Source organism: Callithrix jacchus, chromosome 17 (genome assembly GCF_049354715.1).
Source record: "Callithrix jacchus isolate 240 chromosome 17, calJac240_pri, whole genome shotgun sequence".
Taxonomy (NCBI): Eukaryota; Metazoa; Chordata; class Mammalia; order Primates; family Cebidae; genus Callithrix; species Callithrix jacchus.
In genome coordinates, this window is record NC_133518.1 from 58,329,597 (window position 1) to 58,351,572 (window position 21,976).

A 21,976-nucleotide genomic window follows, 5' to 3' on the forward strand; every position below is an offset into this window, starting at 1 on the left:
AGTCTTCAGATAACAGCCCAACCCTGTCCCCTATCTTGATTGCATCCTTGCAGAGAGCTAGCTAAAGGTGACCACAGAAACTGTGAGATAATAAGTGTGTGCTATGTTAAGCCACTATGTTTGTGGTAATGTTATTTTGTAGCAAATCAGATTAATACAGCTTGATTTTCACAATTGAACAAAACTTAATTCTGTCATATTTTATAAACTAGAGCAATTTTTAGCTCCAAATATAACCCAAAAAAAGGCCCAACAAAGTTAGTCCAATTAATAAAGTGGTGATTTCTCTCTAAATAAGCTTCACTTTCATATTCAAAATACCAACTGTGGTAATTTTATGATGTAAGTTGTTTTCCATGATATATTTTTCTGTTTTAAAATATGCAAGGTTCGATTAGATCTGAAGTAAATGCTAATAAGAGAGACACACACACACTGATCTAATTTTACTTTCTAATTCTTTTTTTTTCCATGACTCTCAAGCCTGTGGAAATTCTACTCCTCTGTTTCAGAATCACAGACTATATTGGAAGAGGTAAGAAAGAAAACTTTATTATTCACCCTGTGCCTGCTATATTTCACACCCTGGACTAGATACTGAACATACATTTTCCTGTTTATTTTCATAACCACCCTGCAATGTAGGCATTAGTTCTAGCATTTTTCTGTTAAAAGAAAGTGAAGCTCAGAAAGCTGACATTACATACTTAAGATATCATAAGTAGCAAAGTGGCCGAATGCCGAGTCAGGGTTCACACGCAGAATATGTGTGTCTCCCAGTTCCATACTTTTTCCATTCTACCACCTTCAGAAACCAGAATGTTACAAAACAAGTGTTAAATGTTGCTAAATTCTCTGCAAGAAACGCCACATTGCAATAAGGAAAGCAATTTATAAGATATTCCTAGTGCCACAATCAGTTCCTGTTAGTTGAACATTACTGAGTGAGGTGAGCTGTACAAGACAACCCTGGACGTGTGTAAGAAATAAAACATCCTTCCCTGAAACAGTTCATATTCTAATGAGTTTAGGTCATCTGGGAGGGGCAGGTAAGATGATGAACACAGGAAAAACAAGTCCAGTGGAAAAACAAGTACCAACAATGTCGGCATCACCTGAGAGCTTGTTGGAAATGCAGAATCTCAGACCCCATTCAGATCTCTTGAATCAGAATCCGTATTAGCAAGATTCCCAGGTGGTGCATATTAAAGTTGGAAAAGCAGTACAGTTTAGAGAGTAAGAAATTCTTCCACTCTATAGGATTAAATCTCTTAAAAAGAATGGAGATTTTTAATTTAAATTTTCAGTAGAAAAAAAATACATGTGGCCGGGCGCAGTGGCTCATGCCTGTAATCCCAGCCCTTTGGGAGGCTGAGGCGGGTGGATCACGAGGTCAAGAGATCGAGACCATCCTGGTCAACATGGTGAAACCCTGTCTCTACTAAAAAAAAAAAAAAAATATATATATATATATATACAAAAAATTAGCTGGGCATGGTGGCGCGTGCCTGTAATCCCAGTTACTCAGGAGGCTGAGGCAGGAGAATTGCCTGAACCCAGGAGGCAGAGGTTGTGGTGAGCCGAGATCGCACCATTGCACTCCAGCCTGGATAACAAGAGCAAAACTCCGTCTCAAAAAAAAAAAAGGATGTTAAGTTCTGCAGAATATTAGAATTTTCACATTCAGCTCTTTAAAGTTATCCTTAGAAAGAAAGAGATGAGTTCCTAACTTTAATTTCTCACCAGTTATCTTTAAATGAAATCCTATTCCTTGCACATTATACCAGATTATATCCTAATACCCATAGCATGCATGTTCTGTATTTTATTCTTCAGGTTAACAATAACAACCATATCACCTAGAAGGCAACATCTGCACATCTCCAAGAGTTCTTAGCTTAAAGATTACTAAAGCAACCAGATCAAAATACCTGTCATATACCTAAAAGATCTAAAGAGATTAATTCCTGAAAAAAAAGCAAGAAGTGCAATGTTGTTTGCTGGTCACCTAACCAAAATAGCTTAAAGTTCCCTCACTTTGCAGTGAAGGCACTTAGAACAACTGCCAAGTTAATAACTACAATCAGTGTCCCATCTTTATTCTTTAACCTCAATTGATATGCAAAACATGTAGCTAAATTCCATCAGACTGGAAATGATCCTGATGGAAGACAACATTCATCATGAAATTTTAACCAAAAGTTCTATTAATTCCACTTCTAAAAACAAACTCTTGACAGCTTGACTAAAAGTTTCCTTGTTACATGTTGTGATACTCCTTCCTTTGCTGTTCCCTATTTTATTATCAGGGGAACATTTTCTAATCACTGTTTGCTATGGAAGGCATTTGAGCTCAAGAGTTAAATTTCCAAGGACTTATTTTAAACCCTTTTAAGACATTTGGTATTTTCAAAGGATATATGTAACGAAGTGTAAAAGTGAGAATAAAGCACAAATTCTTGAATTCAAAAAGAAAAGCTATAAATATTCTGCTATCACTTCTGTCTAAATTATTTAAGTAAAGCTCCAATGTATATATTATCTCTAACAAACAGAATCTAGTTTAAGCCTCATAACTGTCTAAACTGATTTTTATTAAGGTTCACATTATTAAATATAAATAATACGAATAAAAGAGAGCTTTTTCTGGCTTTCTTTATATAAATTTAAGTTTTCCTAATGCTATCCCTCTCCTAGCTCCCCACCCCCCGCTATTGCTCCCCTCAGCCCCCCACCCCTGACAGGCCCTGGTGTGTGATATTCTCCTCCCTGTGTCCATATATTCTCATCGTTCAACACCCACTTATGAGTGAGAACATGTGATGTTTGATTTTCTGTTCTTGTGCCAGTTTACTGAGAATGATGGTTTCCAGCTTCATCCATGTCCCTGCAAAGGACATGAACTCATCCTTTTTTATGGCTGCATAATATTCCATGGTGCATATGTGCCACATTTGCTTAATCCAGTCTATCATTGATGGGCATTTGGGTTGGTTCCAAGTCTTTGCCATTGTGACCAGTGCTGCAATACCCACCATGGCACATGTATACCTATGTAACAAACCTAATGTTCTGTACACGTACCCCAGAACTTAAAGTATAATAATAATAATAAATAATAAATAAGCTTTAATCCAAACTCCCACAACCAAAAATGAAAACTTTTTTCATCTTTCTTTTTAAACAATTTCACATCTATTTGTGTTGTATTTTATGTGGAAAACAAAAGAAATTTTAAAGACTTACTGAAAAGTTTATCATTCAAAGAAACTATTGTATTGCTTCTCAGCATTTTTCCTAAGATCAAGTGCAAATAAAGCTATTTTTCTACCATATTTCCATCCAGTCATATATATATATGTACTAAAAGTCTCCACTTAACATTAGGTTCCTGGAGACTTCGGCTTTAAGTGAAAATAACCTATAATTAAATCAATTTTACCATAGCTTAATTGATATAAGCAAGAGTTAAGTTCCTATGGCATATTTCTGGTCACAAAAACATCACAAAACTTCTCAATAAAGACCAAAACACTTCTAATGCTCGATATTGAAATAAATGTGAGCTAACATACACTTAAGAAAGATTAATTTTTAAAAGTAAGATAATTATTTATTCAGTTATTCCAACTCAGGGTCACAGGTGGCCAAAGCCTATCCCTGTAGCTCGGGGTAAAGGTGGGCACCCACCCTGAACAGAATGGCTTTCCATTGTAGGATGGGCTCACACTCAGACAATTCAGACACTCAGATTCCCCAATGCTGCACATCTTTGGGGTGTGGGAGAAAGCTGGAGTACCCAGAAAAACTGCAAGCACGCATGGAGAGAATGTGCAAATCCTACGCAATGGCCCTAGCCAGAAACTGATATTTTTCTCATCAATGTTATAGCAAAAAGTCATATTAGAGGATCCTCTGTGTTTGTTTATATAATAAATGTGTGTGTGTGTGTGTGTGTGTGTATATATATATATATATATATATATAGCAAGAAGGAGAGAAAAACAATGAGGAGAGAGAGTCTTGTTACAAAAGTAATGTGTATTTATTATACAAAACTCAAAACATTAGAAGAAAATGTTTGAAAATTCCTTATAATCCACTTTGAAAGATAATCATTTATAATTTTTCTATTATTATATATTTCTATATTTTAATCATATTCATTCACTAAGTACCTACCATGTATCAAGTGCAATTCTAAATACAATAAACATTACAATACATAAACCGGACAAGAACTCCTCCCTCCCTAGTGCTTATATGCTAATGAAAGAAACAAATACAATAATAAATAAACAAACAAACGATAAAGCATGTTAGATGGCATTAGGTGCCACAGAGAGAAATCAAGCAGAAAAAGAGCCCCACAACTTAAATTTCTGATGTTTTAAAATCTGATTTTTTCCATATTTAACCTTATAATCATTTCTATATGATTCATATAATTTAAAGTCAAATTTCATCACGTAACTAGCTATATCACAGTTTACTCAACTATTTGCTTTTTTTTTTTTTTTTTTTTTTTGAGACAGAGTCTCACTCTGTTGCCAGGCGCCAGGCTGGAGTGCAGTGGCTCAATTTCGGCTCACTGCAACCTTCGCCTCCTGGCTTCAAGCAATTCTCCTGCCTCAGCCTCCCAAGTAGCTGGGACTACAGGCACACGCCATCACACCCAGCTACTTTTTGTATTTTTAGTAGAGACGGGGTTTCACCATGTTGGTCAGGATGGTCTCGATCTCTTGACCTGGTGATCCACCCACCTCGGCCTCCCAAAGTGGTGGGATTACAGGCTTGAGCCACCGCACCCGGCCAACTATTCACTTATTACTAAACATTTTCATTATTTCTAACTTTGCATTGTTTTAAATAGCTTGTAATTACCTTTTACTTTTTGATGTATGAATATCTGCTCTTCCTAAGTGACTTATGAAAGTTCCTTAATGAGTAAATGTCCCATCTCTACAACATATGCCCTATGTTAAATTAATGGCAAAGCCTGCAATGGGACAAGGAGCAGTATGTGGGGAGAAGAAAGATGAAAGGATCTACAGACCTTACTATGTAGAAACATTTTAACAGTTTGCTTGATTCTTGTGTGTCAGAGATAAGTTTCCTGTATTGCTGCCCGAAAGCAATAAGAGATACCAGATTTCTGTTGAATAGCTGCTCTGTCAGGCACTCCAGTAGACACTAGGACACCATAATGGTTTATCATGAAGTTTAGAAACTAGAAATGAAAAAGGGAGACAAACCACCACAATGTAAAGAACTAAATGACTGAAAACTGTGATAAGTGCTATCACAAAATAAACAAGGCTCTGAGAGTTATTTAGTGGGGATGGGTGATTGCTTAAAGTAAGAAGGCATTTCCAGGGAAAAGACATTAGACCTGAGACCTAAAAGATAAGAAAAAAATCAACCGTACAAAGAAAAAGGAACAGGTAAGGAGTGGCAGAAGAAGAAGAATGTTCCAGGTAGAGACCACAGCATTTGCTTTGCTGTGAAGAAGCCAATTTAACTTCAAAATGCTCCCCACTATCCTTTTTCATTTTCACGACCCAGGTGCTCCCATCCTGGCTTCCTGCCTCAGCCTCTCTTCAGCAGCTTCTTTCCCAATTAAATTTCAACTCGTGTTTCAGTGCCATAGCATACTGCTCTCTCTATCAAAACCATTTATTTTTGATGTGCTCAGATAAATTAAGTCATATGTTCCACAATATTTTGCACATTTTTTGTCTATAATACCAATCATACTTGTGTGTGTGTATATCTGTGTGTAGACCTATCTGGGAAAAAAAAACTCAGCAATATTTCCAAAGTCCATCTAGGGGTAATATTTATGTGTTTACATTCAGCCAGAGAATACTCAAGCATTCAATTATCACACAAAAGCACCACCTTTATTTGCAAATATTGATAGTTTCAAGAAAATCAAAAGATTCTGTTTTTAAGTTACATTCTTATTTATCTACTTGTAAAACTTATTTTATAACAAATAAGGCCTTTTGATGGTTTCTTGATGTAGAGACAGATCGTCACAGCTTTTTTTAAAATTTTTTTTTGAGACAGTTTTGCTCTTATTACCATCACAGCTTTTTAAAATTGTTGAACTCATTTATGTTTATTGAATAAGATCAATGACTTAATTATCACGAAGTGATGTGTAAAATCAAGCAGCTGTGGCAAACATAATTCACAAATTAAGTGAAGAAGCAAAATATTTACCCATAATAAACATTCAACCTTTGCCAGTTCTTGAATTATTACAGTGAAATTTTCAACTTAATAGGAAATCTGTGACCATTTTAGAAAACAGACATAAATTGAACAAAACAAATGTTTAATATTGGTTCGAACTTACTATTGTGGAAAACACTATAGACATACTTTTTTTGTCAATGAAAGGAAAGCTTAATGCTCACTTCATTGTGATCTTTCAATTCTTAAAAGGTCCAGGGTCCATATTTCTCTCCAGATTTCTATTTCTGTAGATTGTAACCTCGAATCTCAATTTAATTTTATCATTTTTATTAAATATTAATTAGATAGAATGGACTAATTAATATGGACCTAGAGAGCCTGTAACACAATAGAGAATCCAGAAACAAATCCACATGTATGCAGTCAACTGATCTTTGGCAAGAGTATCAAAAATGAGGAAAGAATCATTTCTTCAACAAATGATGCTGAGAAAACTGGACTTCCACAGGTAAAAGAATAATCCTTATCTTACACCATACCCAAAAATCAACTCAACATAAATTAAAGGCTTAAACATAAGACCTGAACTATAAAATCCCTAGAAGAAAACATAGGAAAAGGCTTCACGACATTGTTTTTAGCAATATTTTCATAGATATGACACCAAAATCGCAGATAACCAAAAGCAAAAATACACAAGTGAGACTATATCAAACTTAAAAGCTTCTGCAGAGCAAAGAAAGTAATCAACAGAGGGAAAAGGTGACCTATGGAATGAGAAAAAATATTTGTAAACAATGTATCTGATAAGAGGTTTCTTAAATATATAAGAAACTCTTACAACTCAATAGAAAAAAAAATTAATTAAGTACAGGCTAAGGACTTTGAATAGTAGACATTTCTTTAGAGAAGACTTATACAAATGTCCATTTGGGAAATGCAATTCAAAACCACAATGAGATATTACCTCACACCTGTTAGGATAGCTATTACTTTTTAAAAAGCAAAGGACTATATGTGTTGGAGAGAATGTGGAGAAGTGGGAACCCTTGCCCCTGATGGTGAAAACTCAAAATGGTGTAGTTCCTATGGAACTTTTTGAGTATGGAGGTTCCTCAAAAAATTAAAAATAGCACCACCATAAGATCCAGCAATCCCACTTCTGGGTACATATTCAAAAGAAATGAAATCAGGATCTCAAAGAGATATCTGCACCCCCATGTTCATTGCAGCATTATTCTCAGTAGCCAAGATATGCAAACAAGGTAAGTCCCCAATGATAGATGAACAGATAGAGAAAATGTGCTGGGGGGGTGTACACATACACGTAATTAAATACTACAAGCTTTTAAAAAGGAAGACTTTCTATAATATATGACAGCATGATGAACCTGCAGAACATCATGCTAGGTAAAATAATCCAATCATATAACCAATTCATAGAATAGAATGGTGGTTTCCAGGAGCTGAAGGAGAAAGGGGGAATTACTAATCAATGGCCATAAAGTTTCAGTTAATCAAGATGAATGAGTTCTAAAGATCTATTCTACAGCAGTGTACCCGCATCAACAATACTGTAGTGTACACTTAAAATCTGTTGAGGGTAGATCCCATGTTAAGTGCTCTTACCACAACCAAATAAATTCTGTACATTCAAATATAAATAAAATACTTGTAAGGCATAAAAATAACAATAAGGAAACCTACCTCAACATGACCTCATCATGCAGTTTAAGAAACAGAGCACTTTAGGTCAAGCACAGTGACTCACTCCTATAATCCCAGCACTTTGGGAGGGCAGGTGGGTGGACCTAAGGTCAGGAGTTCAAGATCAGCCTGGCCAACATGGTGAAACCCTGTCTCTACTGAAAATACAAAAATCAATCGGGCATGGTGGTGGGTGCCTGCAATCCCAGCTACTTGGGAGGCTGAGGCAGGAGAATCACTTGAATCTGGGAGGCAAAGATTGCAGTAAGTTGAGATGGTGCGACCCCACTCCAGCCTAGGCGACAGAGCGACACTCTGTCTCAAAAAAAAAAAAAAATTAGAGCACTTTATTTAACCTCCAAAGTTCTATAATATATATACCACCAAGTCTCAAATTAAAATTTATTAAATAAAAGAACTTAATAAATGTGACCATTTTTCTCAGCATTAGTTTACTTAAATAGATAATTTTTGTGTTTCTGGAAGTTTAATTATGTTATCAAAAAATGTAAAAATGACCCAGTCATTTGAAAAACTGTAGAAGAAACGATAGAGACTAGACTAAGAGATCATTTATGACTCTCTATGACAACTAAGATGAACAAATGATGAAAAGTAAAATAGGATTCGCAAAACTACCAAATGCAAATAGAAGATGGTCATTGCAGAAAGGTTTGAGCTTGAATTTTGAGGCATAAAATGGAAAATATCTGCATCAAGAATTCAAAATGTAAACACCACAAATGCTGTTTTGGTGAAAGTGACTCACTGCACTGTGTGAGACACCAATTCTTTTATAGGAGAAATACCTCAAGAAAAAATAACCCCAAGGGACATCTGAGGCAAGCCATGGGGCACGCATCAGACAGGCAGGCACCAAGAGTCTTTCTCTGCCTGTATTAGTCACAAATAACTTTTTGCCGATTTCTCTTCAGAATATAATATCTTCAATATATAAATAAAGAAATAAAATGCATTAGCATTTCATTAGCATTAAGAGCCTCTAAAATAAATTGTGTGAAAACTGTGTAGCTAGTTACTCCTCTATTTCCTTTTTCTTCTAAGTTCCCTAAAGGCAATGACCATGGCTTGTTCATGACTGCTTCTCCAAAATGTCTAGCCCAGTGGCTGGCACATGAAGGATACTCATTAATAATAATATTTGCTGACTGACTACAAATAAGTTCACTGGTTTAGTTCAAAATGTATTCCCTAAGAGGGAATGTGCTTGATTTTTAATAATTGCCCCCTAAATTTTTCAACTTTCAAAAGAGCTTTTTATTGTCTCCCTAGGTACACATCAATCCCATTTTTTGAGAGACTTAGGCCATCATATTACAATTAATTATTTATCTTATTTCTAAACAAAGACATGCAAATCCCAATCAATACTTCCAACTGGCTCTGGATAATCAATGTTATCTCTATAAATTCTATAATACTAGTAAGAAGCCACAATGTTTTAACAAGTCTGTATTGCCTAATCACCAAAGAATTTCTTTTAGGCTTTTTGAAATATTGAAAATAACCCTGAACTGCCCAGCAAGCCCTTCTATAAGCTCAATTTAAACTAATCCCTTTTGTTTACATGTCTGCTACAACCTTCAAAACTGTCCTCAATCCTTTTCATAAAAAAAAACAAAAAACTTCACATTTCACAAAAGACAATGAAATAATTATGCTGTACTGTCTTGTTCCCCAACCCCAGGGCCTCATACCGATACTGCTGACCCTTCCAAAAACAGAAAAATATTACTGTCCCATAGACCCAAGTACAAGAAATATGTCACTGACTTTAAGAATATGGCCTTTCTCAATGTAAAATTGTAACAAAACATTGTGTAAATTCTCTTGCAACCAAATTTTATTAATTTTGCCATGTCCCTACTAGCACTGAGTGATATTTTTCTCATAATGTATTTGGCAGAAGTACTCCAGGGTATTCAACTTTTCAGAAATCTGAATTCTTCTCAGCCTTGTTAGTTTATTTACAAATGGATAAAATAAATTGCTTTTTCTAAGAAATCAGCTTGACAGAAAGGGAGAGAAATAAAACATGCTCTCTCTCTGTTTAGAAAAAAAAAACTTGCTTTTTAAATATGTAAGTGTTAAGGTATATATTCACCAAGAATAGTTCTATAATTGAATAGCAAGAGTCATCTATTTCTAACTCTTTGTGTAGTGTGACATTTGGGAAGCAACAACTTCCTAGGTAGCAATATCTCTCTTCTACAGATTCTTCACTTCCATGATTTGTGTTTTTCCTGGAGCTTCTCCATCACCAGAGCTTCCATTTAAAATCCTGTAGGAATTTAAGCCTCATCTATATTTCCAAAAAAGTCACCTATATTTCCAGAAGAGTCACCTGTATTTCCAGAAGAGTCCCGAGTCTGTCCCTAGATCCAGAGTGTAGTAGATATCTTACTGTTACTCACATGAACACCAACTCTGTTGTCCTTTTTTTCTTTCAAATATCAATGAACTTTGTGTGCTATTCTATTGGATATGATTACAATGTAGGCCATAATCTTTCAGAAGGCTGCAGGAAGATTTGTGCAATAAAAATAACTTACAATAGTGATATTCAAATCCCTTGATATTCAAAGAGTGGTCCAGGAACCAGCAGCATGGGTATGGCTTGAAAGCTTGTTAGAAATGCAGAATTTCAGATCACATCCCAGTCGTATTGAATCATAAACTTTACTTAAACAAGATTCCAGGTGATTCCTTATCACACTGAATTTGAGCAAGCACTGTCCTAACTGACCTTAATCCATCAGAGCCAACAGCAGAGACTTTTAATGAATCTGTCAACCACCACTACCACTAATGTTTTATACAAAACATATGTCCTATTGATTTGCCAGTGTTAGTAAATAATTATGCACATTCTTAAGACATGATTTTTTCAGACTGATGTGGAATATTCATAATAAACTTATTCTTGGATAAAGATGACTTTATACAGAGACTTCAGAAATTAATTTCTCAAAGGCTAATATTTCTTACAGCTAAATGGTATTCTAACTTGAACAGTAACATGTAAGCATGTTACTTCATCTCTGGAGTTCATTTTCCTCACCAGCAAAATGGAAATAGAGGTAATGATAGATAATCTAGTAGGTTATTGTAAGGATTACATGAGATCATGTAAATGGAGCCACACTGCATCTTTAGGCATCTCTTTTCTTCACACATTGGTCACTTTCCTACTGGGGATGACCCTCTTCATGCAGTCAGGGGAGAGGCAGCATTTTCACAGCTCCAGCAGTTGGCACAGCTTCTGACATCTCCAGCTAAAATTATCAGAAAAAAACATGTTGATTGGTTCTAAACAGGAGGCTGATGGAGTGCACTGAAATCTTGGATCACATTCCTAACCACATCATAGAAGATTAGGATTGTCATATAGTCTGGATCCGTGTCTGCACCAAATCTAATGTTGAATTGTAATCCCCAGTGATGGAGGTAGGGCCTGAAGGGAGGTGATTGTATTGTGGGGTAGTTTCTCATGAATGGTTTAGCACCATCTCCTTGGTGCTGTTCTCATATAGAGTTCTCACAAGATCTGGTTGTTTAAAAATATGTAGCACCCCCGCCCCTTCTCTCTCTTCCTCCTGCTCTAGCCATGTGAAGTGCTGGCTCCCCTTTCCCCTTCCATCATCATGGGAAGTTTCCTGAGGCCTCCCCAGAAGCAGAAGCCGCTCTGCTCCCTGTAGAGCCTGCAGAACCATGAGCGAATTAAACCTCTTTTATTTATAAATTAATCATCTCAGGTATTTCTTTATAGCAATGCAAGTACAGACTAATAAAGACTGGAAGAATGGGATTCTCCCAATCGATACTACATGACTGAAAGATGGGGTGGAATTGCTCTGAACAACCAATAAGCAACATGTCCCGAGCCACTTCAAGATTCAGGTGAAAGAACTGTACTAGATACATACATTTGGGTATTATCCAAATGTAAATATTTTATGGTAGAATGGGTGAAATATCAGTGAAAATATAGGGAGGGAAAGAGGAAGGAAAGTACTATAGCCAACTCAAGAAAAGGAATAAAGTGTTGGTGGTTGCATATGGCTTAAATCTGTATTTTCAGTCTCCCAGGTGATTCTGATAATGAACCAGGCTAGAAACCAGTTTTATAGTATTTTTTCTAATAAACTCTCTGGCGAAGATACTTTCTCCATGTTCAAATAATCCCAAGAATGTTTGAAATTGGACTATGTTTCTGAAAATAGTAAAAATAATTACTAGGAAACTTTAGGGGTAAACATCGTTAAGACAATTTTTAAAAACCCAATGAGTAGAAAAATATGTGTTATTACTAGGTTTCTTAAAGGAGAGATGACTGATTGCATAGATATTAGCATCCTGATTATCCTGGGTTTTTCCTTTGTACCAGCCATTTGAGACCAGATAATTAAACAAGTCCTCTCAAAAAGTACATCTATTTTTTCCAGAAGCTTGTACCAAACTTTTTATATCATGTTCGTGTCGGAAGGAATCATGGAGGGGCAGACAGAAGCTCTAAAATGGAACAGTAATTACAGTAAAAGAGCATAACTATTACTTATAATTACATGCATCTCAAGAGTTCCTTCCTTCTAGTTCTAGAGGTTTGACCCCTTCTGAGGTGGAGTAATTGTAAATGCTAGGGAAGGAAGACAGATTTAAATGTTATCTGTCAGCGGAAGGGGACAGATACTTCATACATTTTTGTATCTTCATTAAAGGAGTCTAAAAAGCACAGTGAATGCCATCTTAAGGAATAGGCACTGAAAGTGAAAATGAATACAAATTATTTAAATGTTAAATTTCAGGGCAATATCTATAACTTCTAATGAATAATAAAGTAGCTTGAGAAGCAATTTTATTCCAAATAATCTGCTAATGTTAAAAGGTATTTAGATAAAATTTTGGCAGCCAGAAAACAAATACAAACATCTAGATACTGTATCGGTTCTATAAGCAGAATTTTTTTCATTTTAACTTTTACCAAATGAGGAGGCCACTCCATCCAAAGATTTCTGGTCTCTCTGTCTTCCTCTCCTGTGACAATCTCATTGTATCACAATATGCATGTAGAGGTAGGTGACTTGCAAATTCAGAGTCTTTAATTTCATATTTTTAATGACTTTCTGGACATTTATACCTAGACAATCTCAAACACTCTGATCAAAATTGATTGCATCCTCTTCCATGAAGACATGAACCACCTCTTGTATTATCTTTGTATATGCCAGCACCACCCTCCTTGTTACCTCTAGACTGCAAATCGCAGACCTATCTTTGTGTCTTCCTTTTCACCATCAGCATCCAATAATTTGCCAAGCCTTGAACATTTACCTCCATAAATTGTTATATTTGTCCCTTCTTCCAAATTTCCTCTGCCATTTCCACATTAATTCCTTGTTATCTCTTGCCAAGACTTCTGTTGGAGCCATCCTACATAATACAACCCACTGAGGTAGACTTTCCAGGAGGCTAGTGAAACTTAGGCTTGGAGTCCAGCAGTTACATGGACCCCTTCCACTAGGTCCTGCACCTAATGTCAAATTCATAATATTGTATTCTTTCTCTTTAAGCATATCTGCTACTTGTTTAAACTTCAGTTCCCCCAGAACACCAGATTAACTTTTCAAGGCAGGAATGGCAATTCCACTCTCTGATTCAATGGCCCACCATCTGCCCACCATCAACACACCCAAGTTGACTACATAATAAATGCATTTTATTGCCTGATTGTAAAGCCTATCCTAGTCTGACTGAAACCTGTCTTTCCACCTATGTTCCCATTACTCTACTTAATGCACACTATTACATTAAAACAAACTGAGTTGCTACTGCACACCCATTTGCTAACCAACTCCACCACACTTTTGCTTACATTTTTCCTCTACCAAGAGTTTTCTTCCTGCCTCATCCTCACCTTTTTCCCTACTATACCCCATGCTGTGTTGATATTATACACAACAATGAGGTTCCAGGTTAAGTCATCACCCCCATAAAGTCCTTTTATACTGTTGTCAGGTAGATGCAAGCTCTCCTTTCTCTAAATTCCTATTTATGGAAATTTCTCAAATGGAATTATTACTTTATATTTTTCAAGTATGAACAAACTACAAACTATAGCACATATATATAATTCAACCCACCACCTGTTTATAAATAAAGTTTTATTAGTTACTTTCTCCAAGGAAGAGATTTTTTTTTTTTTAAAGAACACAACCACACCAAGTTGTTTACATATTGTCCTGTGGCTATTTTTGCACTACAACAGCAGACTTGAATAGTTGTCATACATCTGGCAAAGCATAAAATATTTAATATTTGGCCCTTCACAGAAAAAGATTTCCAACTTCTGCTCGAGATTATCTATGTATGCATTTTAAGCGGCCTCTTTTCCATTGAAGTTCCCCAACAACACCTAGCAACCTTATTGAAAAAAAAAATCACTCCATAAATATTTGAAGAGGGAGTGAATAAATGAACCCCATGTCATTCTTTAAGGATTCTTACTGCTGATTTTAAAAAATAAAATAAATTTTCAGATTTTCATCATTATCCCAGTTAGTATTAGAAACTTTGAATATTGCACACACATACACACACACACACCCATTCCACACTACTCATCTTGTAACTTTTATCCAGAGTATCTTTATTTTTATCTTTTTAACTTTCTAAAATGAAGGTGTTTACTTATAGTCAATATTTAATTAGCTGGGCTGACATTGTATCAGTTTTCATTGGCATTGTTATTTCTTGCATTCTGGGTGAAGGGATTAGCAGGTGCAGCAATAACCTTGAATGCAAGGAGCAAGGGATAGAGATGTTAACATGGGTGGCTAGGAACAATGAGAGGACACTGACTGATTTATATATGAAGAAAATTACTCGATATAAGAGCTTATGGATGCAAAAGTCCTGTCTTAGAGACATCTGACTGTAGTAGACAATAAAATGTGATTCTCAGATGCCCTTTCAAAAATGGACTCTCTGCACAGCTGTAAGAGGAGTGGTGGCCAGGTGCCATGGCTCACGCCTGTAATCCCAGCACTTTGGGAGGCTGAGAAGGGCAGGTCATGAGGTCAGGAGATTGAGATCACCCTGGCCAACATGGTGAAGCCCCATCTCTACTAAAATACAAAAAAAAATTAGCCAGGCGTGGTGACATGCCTGTAGTCCCAGCTACTTAGGAGACTGAGGCAGGGGGATAGCTTAAACCCAGACAGTGGAGGATGCTGTGAGCCAAGATTGTGCCAATGCACTACAGCCTGGGTGACAGAGCAAGACTCCATCTCAAAAAAAAAAAGGAGTGGTTAGTTAGCTGATAGGCTTCCCAACAAAATATTTATTCAAACTTTTTGACCCTTCCCAACATAATAGGTGGAAATGGCATTTCAGTGCAGTTTCAATATTCCTTACCATGAATGAGGTTGAACATATTTTCATATGCTTATTTTTATGTTGCAGTGATTTCATTTCTGTAGTGTATCAGTCCATGTCTTTTGACTTTTTTGCAAATGGGCTATTAGTCTTTCCAATAATGATCTGTAGAAATTCCTTATACGTTAGGGAAATTAACCTTTTATCTACAATGTAAGTTGTAATTCATTTTCCTACTCTGTCATTGGTCTTTTGGCTGTGTTTGTGGTGGCTGTGTGGTAAGGATTAATTCCAGCTGGCTTAGAACTGGCCTGAACTGTTTTGCTGAATTACCTGCATATATTAATCTCTGGTCAAGGTATGAAATGAATTGATTAATAGTGTTGCTTTGTAAGCAAGTGAGTTTTGGAGTAATGCATATGAGCTTGTTAGCATGTTTGTTGATAATAGTGAGACAGATTATTTGAACTTGTTCTCATTAAGAATACTACAAGAGTTCTGCCATAGGGATTTGTTATGTGGAAATAATATGCCTAATTTACCAGCAATGTAGAAGCAGTCCAATCTGAGACTCCATTAGGGGATTCCTGTTCCTGAGATATTTCATACACATGTCAGTTGTTCCCCTCTGAGAGCTAACATGTATCCTGGTATGACCCATCATACAGAGTACAGTTAGAGTTTGCACTTGGCCACTCTAGATCCCTTGTTGCCAGGTTGCCTTTAGCTGTGATGCATATCTTTATTTTAATGCTGTTGCTATATCATTCTTCTACAAAGAAAAAAGTACTATAGATTTGAAAGCATTGTCATTTGGGTTCCTGTGAATGATCTTTTTTTTTTTTTTGAGGTGGGGCCTTGCTCTGTTGCCTAGGCTGAAGCACAGTGGGGTGATCTCAGCTCACTGCAACCTCCACCTCCCTGGTTCAAGCAATTCCCCTGCCTCCTCAGCCTCCTGAGTAGTTGGGATTACAGGTGCATGCCAAGATGCCCAGGTTGGTTTTTTGTTTGTTTGTTTGTTTGTTTGTTTGTTTTTGTATTTTTAGTAGAGACAGGATTTCACCATGTTGACCAGACTGATCTCCAACTCCTGACCTTGGGCAATACGCTCGCCTCAGCCTCCCAAAGTGCTGGGATTACAGGCATGAGCCACCAGCCCAGCCATGGCTTTTTAATATAGCTAAAATTGTCAGTCTGCTTTATGATGTTGAATTCGTTGTGCTTAAATCTGGAGTAATTTTTCATCTGATTGTTGACTTACTTTCATTTTTAGCTTAAGATTTCTTCCTTTATCGTAGAATTTTGAGTTTCAGACTCTTGGAGTGAAAGCTCTGGCCCACCTGCTCTCATTCTCTGTCTTCCCCAGTCTGTCTTCCTCTCTCTCTCTTCACTCTTTTTTTTTCTTTTCTTTTCTTTTCTTTTTTTTTTTTTTTGAGACTCAGTTTCACTCTTGTTACCCAGGCTGGAGTGTAATAATGCGATCTCGGCTCACCGCAACCTCCGCCTCCTGGGTTCAGGCAATTCTCCTGCCTCAGCCTCCTGAGTAGGAGGCACGTGCCACCATGACCAGCTAATTTTTTGTATTTTTAGTAGAGACAGGGTTTCACCATGTTGACCAGGATGGTCTCAATCTCTTGACCTCATGATCCACCCACCTCAGCCTCCCAAAGTGCTGGGATTATGGGCGTGCGCCACCACGCCCGGCCCCTCTGTCTTCACTCTTTCCCCTTCCAGGTTGACTGCACCCAGACCTTCAGTCTTAACTGATAATTCAGTCTTTGCCCCAGAATAATTTGAAGAAATATGGAAAAACCAGTTCACTCACTGCACCAGTGGGAGGCAGGTTCAGTTTCTACTGGTGAAACCAAATTCTAATTCCCTGAACTCACAGACTTCTATTAGTCATGACTCACAGTAATCTCTTTCTGCCTCCTATCCAGAGCAGAGGACTTTAAGCAGTGAATCCCTTATCATCCCAATATGCATGTTTGCCCAAAACCCAGCAAATCCACATTTTGAAACCCAATTAAACTTGTGATATTTTCTTCCCATAGAGATGTTCCTCTACATGTCTTTTATGTTTAATCTGTGATCCCATGTGTTTGGGGTAGAATTCACAATTCTATCTTGACTAGAAATTTATGATAATATGAAAATATAGTTACTATGTTTCTTTCTATATGCAGAAAGAAAAGTTACATGTTTGTATACATATTTTACTATCTATAATTATGCTCCCAAGAAGAACTCCCTTCTAAAACCATGAACGGACAAAATGCAGCCCTCAGAAAAGCTTGGTAAATATTCTTTATAATCACTCTGAATCTGGACTCCAGCAAGAATTTCAGAAAACACTACAGATTTTAATAATCCCTCCTCTCATCAGGCAATCTTTCCATGTAACAACAGATCACTGACACACCATTCTCACTAAAGTTGAGTGTGCTGTTTTGATTAAAAACCAAATTGCTACGCATTGTACAAGAAAAAAAAAGACTGCTACAATTATGGGTGTGAGTAGCTGAAAGTATCTGAAAGAACAACCTCTGATCCATTTTTTCATTAAGAGGACTAAAGTTGAAAGACCATCTAGACGTCTAACGTCTAAAAGAACACGTAGATGAAGTACACCTCAAAAGAGACTTCATAATCCAACCAAGATCCAATTTATGAGTATTGAAACACAAAATCATTAGCACCCAGAGAAGGCTCTGAGCCTCAGGTAAATCTCTAGAGAACTGTTGTCCTCTCATTGTAATGAAGTAGAGAAAATTATGTTCACCACATCCTTTTCAGGAACAGCACTAGCTATGGAAACAATTTCTCTTTACACTAGTCTCAGGGATGCTGAGACCTGCAGGGAACCTGAGAGTTCATGAAAGTGGTCTGGGAGGGTGGCTGGCAAAATAGCCACATAGAAACAGTTCTGGCCTGCAGCTCCCAGCGAGATCAAGGCAGAGGTGGGTGATTTCTACATTTCCAGCTGAGGTACGCTGCTCATCTCATTGGAACGGGTTAGACAGTGGGTGTAGGCCATGGAGGGCAAACCAAAGCAGGGTGGGGCATTGCCTCACCCAGAAAGCACAAGGGATTGGGGAACTCCTTCCCCAGCCAAGGGAAGCCATAAGGGACTGTGCCTTGAGGAATGGTGCATTCCAGCCCAGATACTACATTTTTTCCACTGCCTTACCACCCACAGACCAGGAGGTTCCCTCAGGTACCTACACCACCAGGGCCCTGGGTTTCAAGCACGAAACTGGGAGACCATTTGGGCAGACACTTAGCTAGCTGCAGGAGTTTTGTTGTTGCTTTTTTTTTTTTTTTTTCCACACCCCAGTGGTATCTAGAATCCCAGCAACACAGAAACGTTCACTCCCCTGGAAGGGAGCTGAAGCCACAGAAGTCTTTTAGTAGGACTTGTGTTGGGCCGGGCGCGGTGGCTCAAGCCCGTAATCCCAGCACTTTGGGAGGCTGAGGCAGGTGGATCACGAGGTCAAGAGATCGAGACCATCCTGGTCAACTTGGTGAAACCCCATCTCTACTAAAAATACAAAAAATTAGCTGGGCATGGTAGCACGTGCTTGTAGTCCCAGCTACTCAGGAGGCTGAGGCAGAATTGCCTGAACCCAGGAGGCAGAGGTTGCAGTGAGCTGAGATCGCGCCATTGCACTCCAGCCTGGTAACAAGAGCAAAACTCCGTCTCAAAAAAAAAAAGACTTGTGTTGTGGCCTATCATATGATCTACCTTGGATAATGTTCCATGTGCTGATAAGAAGAATGCATGTTCTGCAGTTCTTGCGTAGAATGTTCTGTAAACATCTGTTAGGGCCATTTGTTCTAGAGTGTAGCTTAAGCCCATTCTTTCTTTGTTGACTTTCTGTTTTGATGATCTGTCTAGTGCTGTTAGTGGAGTGTTGAAGTCCACCACTATTGTTGTGTTACTGTCTATCTCATTTCTTAGATCTGGTAGTAATAGTTTTATGAATCTGGGATCTTCAGTGTTAAGTGTTTTTGTATTGGGGATTATAAAATATTCTTGCTTATTTTTTATCATTATATAAGGACCTTCTTTGTCTTTTTTTACTGCTGTTTCTTTAAATTCTGTTTCATCTGATATAAGAATAGCTACTTCTGCTCACTTTTGGTTTTCATTTGCATGGAATATTATTTTCCACCCCTTTACCTTGGGTTTGCATGAATCCTTCCATGTTAGGTGGGTCTCTTAACGACAGCAGATATTCAGTTTGGGATTTTTTTTTATCCACTCTGCCAATCTATATCTTTTATGTGGAACATTTAGGCCATTTACATTCAATGTTAATATTGAGATGTGATGTACTGTTCCAGTCATCATGTTATTTGTTACTTAGATACTTTGTTTTCTTCATTGTATTTTTGTTTTCTAGGCCCTGTGAGTTTTGAGCTTTCAAAAGGTTCTATTCTGGTGTGTATCAATCTTCTGTTCTAAGATTTAGAACTTTTAGCATTTCTTGTAGGGCTGGCTGGTCTGGTAGTAACAAACTTCCTCAGCATTTGTATGTCTGAAAATGACTTTACTTCTTCATTTATGAAATTTAGTTTTACTAGATGCAAAATTCTTGGCATCGAAAAAGCACGAAGCTGCAAAAGAAGTATTTGTGAAAATTCCTCAGGATTCTATAGCAGAAATCTATAATCAGTGAGAGGAACAAGGAATGGAAAGTCCACTTCCTGCTGAAGATGATAATGCTATCAGAGAACATTTGTGCATCAGAGCTTATTTGGAAGCTCATGAAACCTTTAACGAGTGGTTTAAGCACATGAGTTCAGTTCCACAAAAACCTACTTTGATACTTCAACCAACTTTTAGTTGTTTAGTTTAAAGAGACTAAATATGGGACCCCAGTCCCTTCTGGCTTATAAAGTTTCTGCTGAGAAATATGCTGTTAGTCTGATTATTATTCCTTTATAGGTTACCCAATGCTTTTGTTTCACTGCTATTAGATTTTTTTCCTTCATGTTGACTTTAGTTTGGTGTCTGTATTCCTTAGTGATGTGCTTTGTTCAATGAATCTCCCAGGAGTTCTTTGAGCTTCTTGTATTTGGATATCTCAATCTCTAGCAAGACCAGGGAAATTTTCCTCAATTATTTTCTCAAATAAGTTTTCCAAACTCTGTACTTTCTCTTATCCCTCAGAAACACCAATTCTTCTTAGATTTGAGCATTTTACACAATCCCACATTTCTTGGAGATTTTGTTAATTTTTTTCAACTCTTTATTTTTGTCAACTTAGGTTCCCTTGTCTTAAAGTTCTGAAATTCTTTCTTTTACTTATTCTAGTATATTATTCAGCTCTCTACTGCATTTTTTTTCTGTTCTCTCATGTTAAAAGATCTTCTAAATGGGTCTTTCGTTTCCAGAAATTCTGATTAGCTTTTCACTGAAATATCTAACTCTTTGAAAATTTTTCATTCATATACAAAGTTTTAAATTTTTCTTTCTTTTGGATTTCACTTTACTCTGGTATCTCCTTGATTAGATTAATAATCAACCTTTTGAATTCTTTATCTGGTATTTCAAAGATTTTTCTTGGTTTGGATTCATTGCTGGAGAGCTAGTGTGATATTTTGTGGGTATCAAAGAACCCTGTTTTGTCACATTCCCGGAATTATTTTTCTGGTTCTTCCTCATTTGGATAGAATATTTCCTCTAATTGTTCTTGAATTTACTTTTTATTTGACTCTGTGTGTGTTTTTTTTTTTTTTTCTTTTCTCTCCTGTTAAGGATTTGAATTTAATGCTTTTAGTTTATGGTAGGCTAATTTAGCTCTTGGTGCTTTCAAGGGTGAAGACTCTGTATGAGTTCCTAGGTTTTAGAGTCTTTGTATCATGGTTTTCTCAGACACTGAATGTAGTAGCAATGTGCCCAGTGTGTGAGTTAGTTCACTGTCTTCTATGGGTTTAGAATGACAGAGATCTCTTGAAGTTTATCTCATTCCCCCATGGTGTGTGCTTTTTTATTTATGTATATTTTCCTCAGTATTTTATTTATTTGGTTGAATAGTTCATCCCTCAGGCCAGTACAGGAGGTGTCCCTGGGTAGAAACCAACTGTGGCTAAAGTAAGCAGGTAAATGCAATATGCAATGGTGGGCAGGTGGCCCAGCCTTGACATGTGGCTGGGGAACTTTCAGTAAAACTCACCGAGATTTTATCAAGGGGAAGTGTGGGAGCCACCTCAGCTCTCCTGCCATGCCATCAGGAAAGCAGTCCACCTCCCAGACACATTCCTGATCCAGTGTTCTGGCTATTTATGTGACAGATACTTCTTTTCATCTGCAGGAATGTTGATGTTCCAAGTAGAGAGGGATTATGACTCTACCTCTCATGTAAGTCAAAATCTGCAGGGTGCTCCTCCTGTGGGGATGCAGTCACCCTGAAATGCTCCAGAAAGGCTGTCTATAAGTGCACTTATGCTGAGCCTCTGTGTAATAAGCCCCAGTTGTGTCCACAGTAGTGGATTATAGGGAGAATGGGTCCCATTCTTCAAGACCTTGCACAAGCAACAGGGATGCCTGACTGTTGGGGTAGAGCTACAGACTTTACCCACTGAGCCCAGCACTGCAACTGTGCCTCTGATAAAAGAAACTTCCCACCAGAGGAAAGATCTGGGATTCAAGGCCTCCTGTCCA

General features: G+C 37.3%; 1 pseudogene; it reads left to right on the top strand.

Moving 5' to 3' along the window:
- The first annotated feature begins 1,054 nt into the window (after nt 1-1,054).
- The window catches only part of LOC118148823 (succinate dehydrogenase [ubiquinone] cytochrome b small subunit, mitochondrial pseudogene), a 57,518-nt pseudogene continuing 36,596 nt past the window's right edge, over nt 1,055-21,976 (top strand).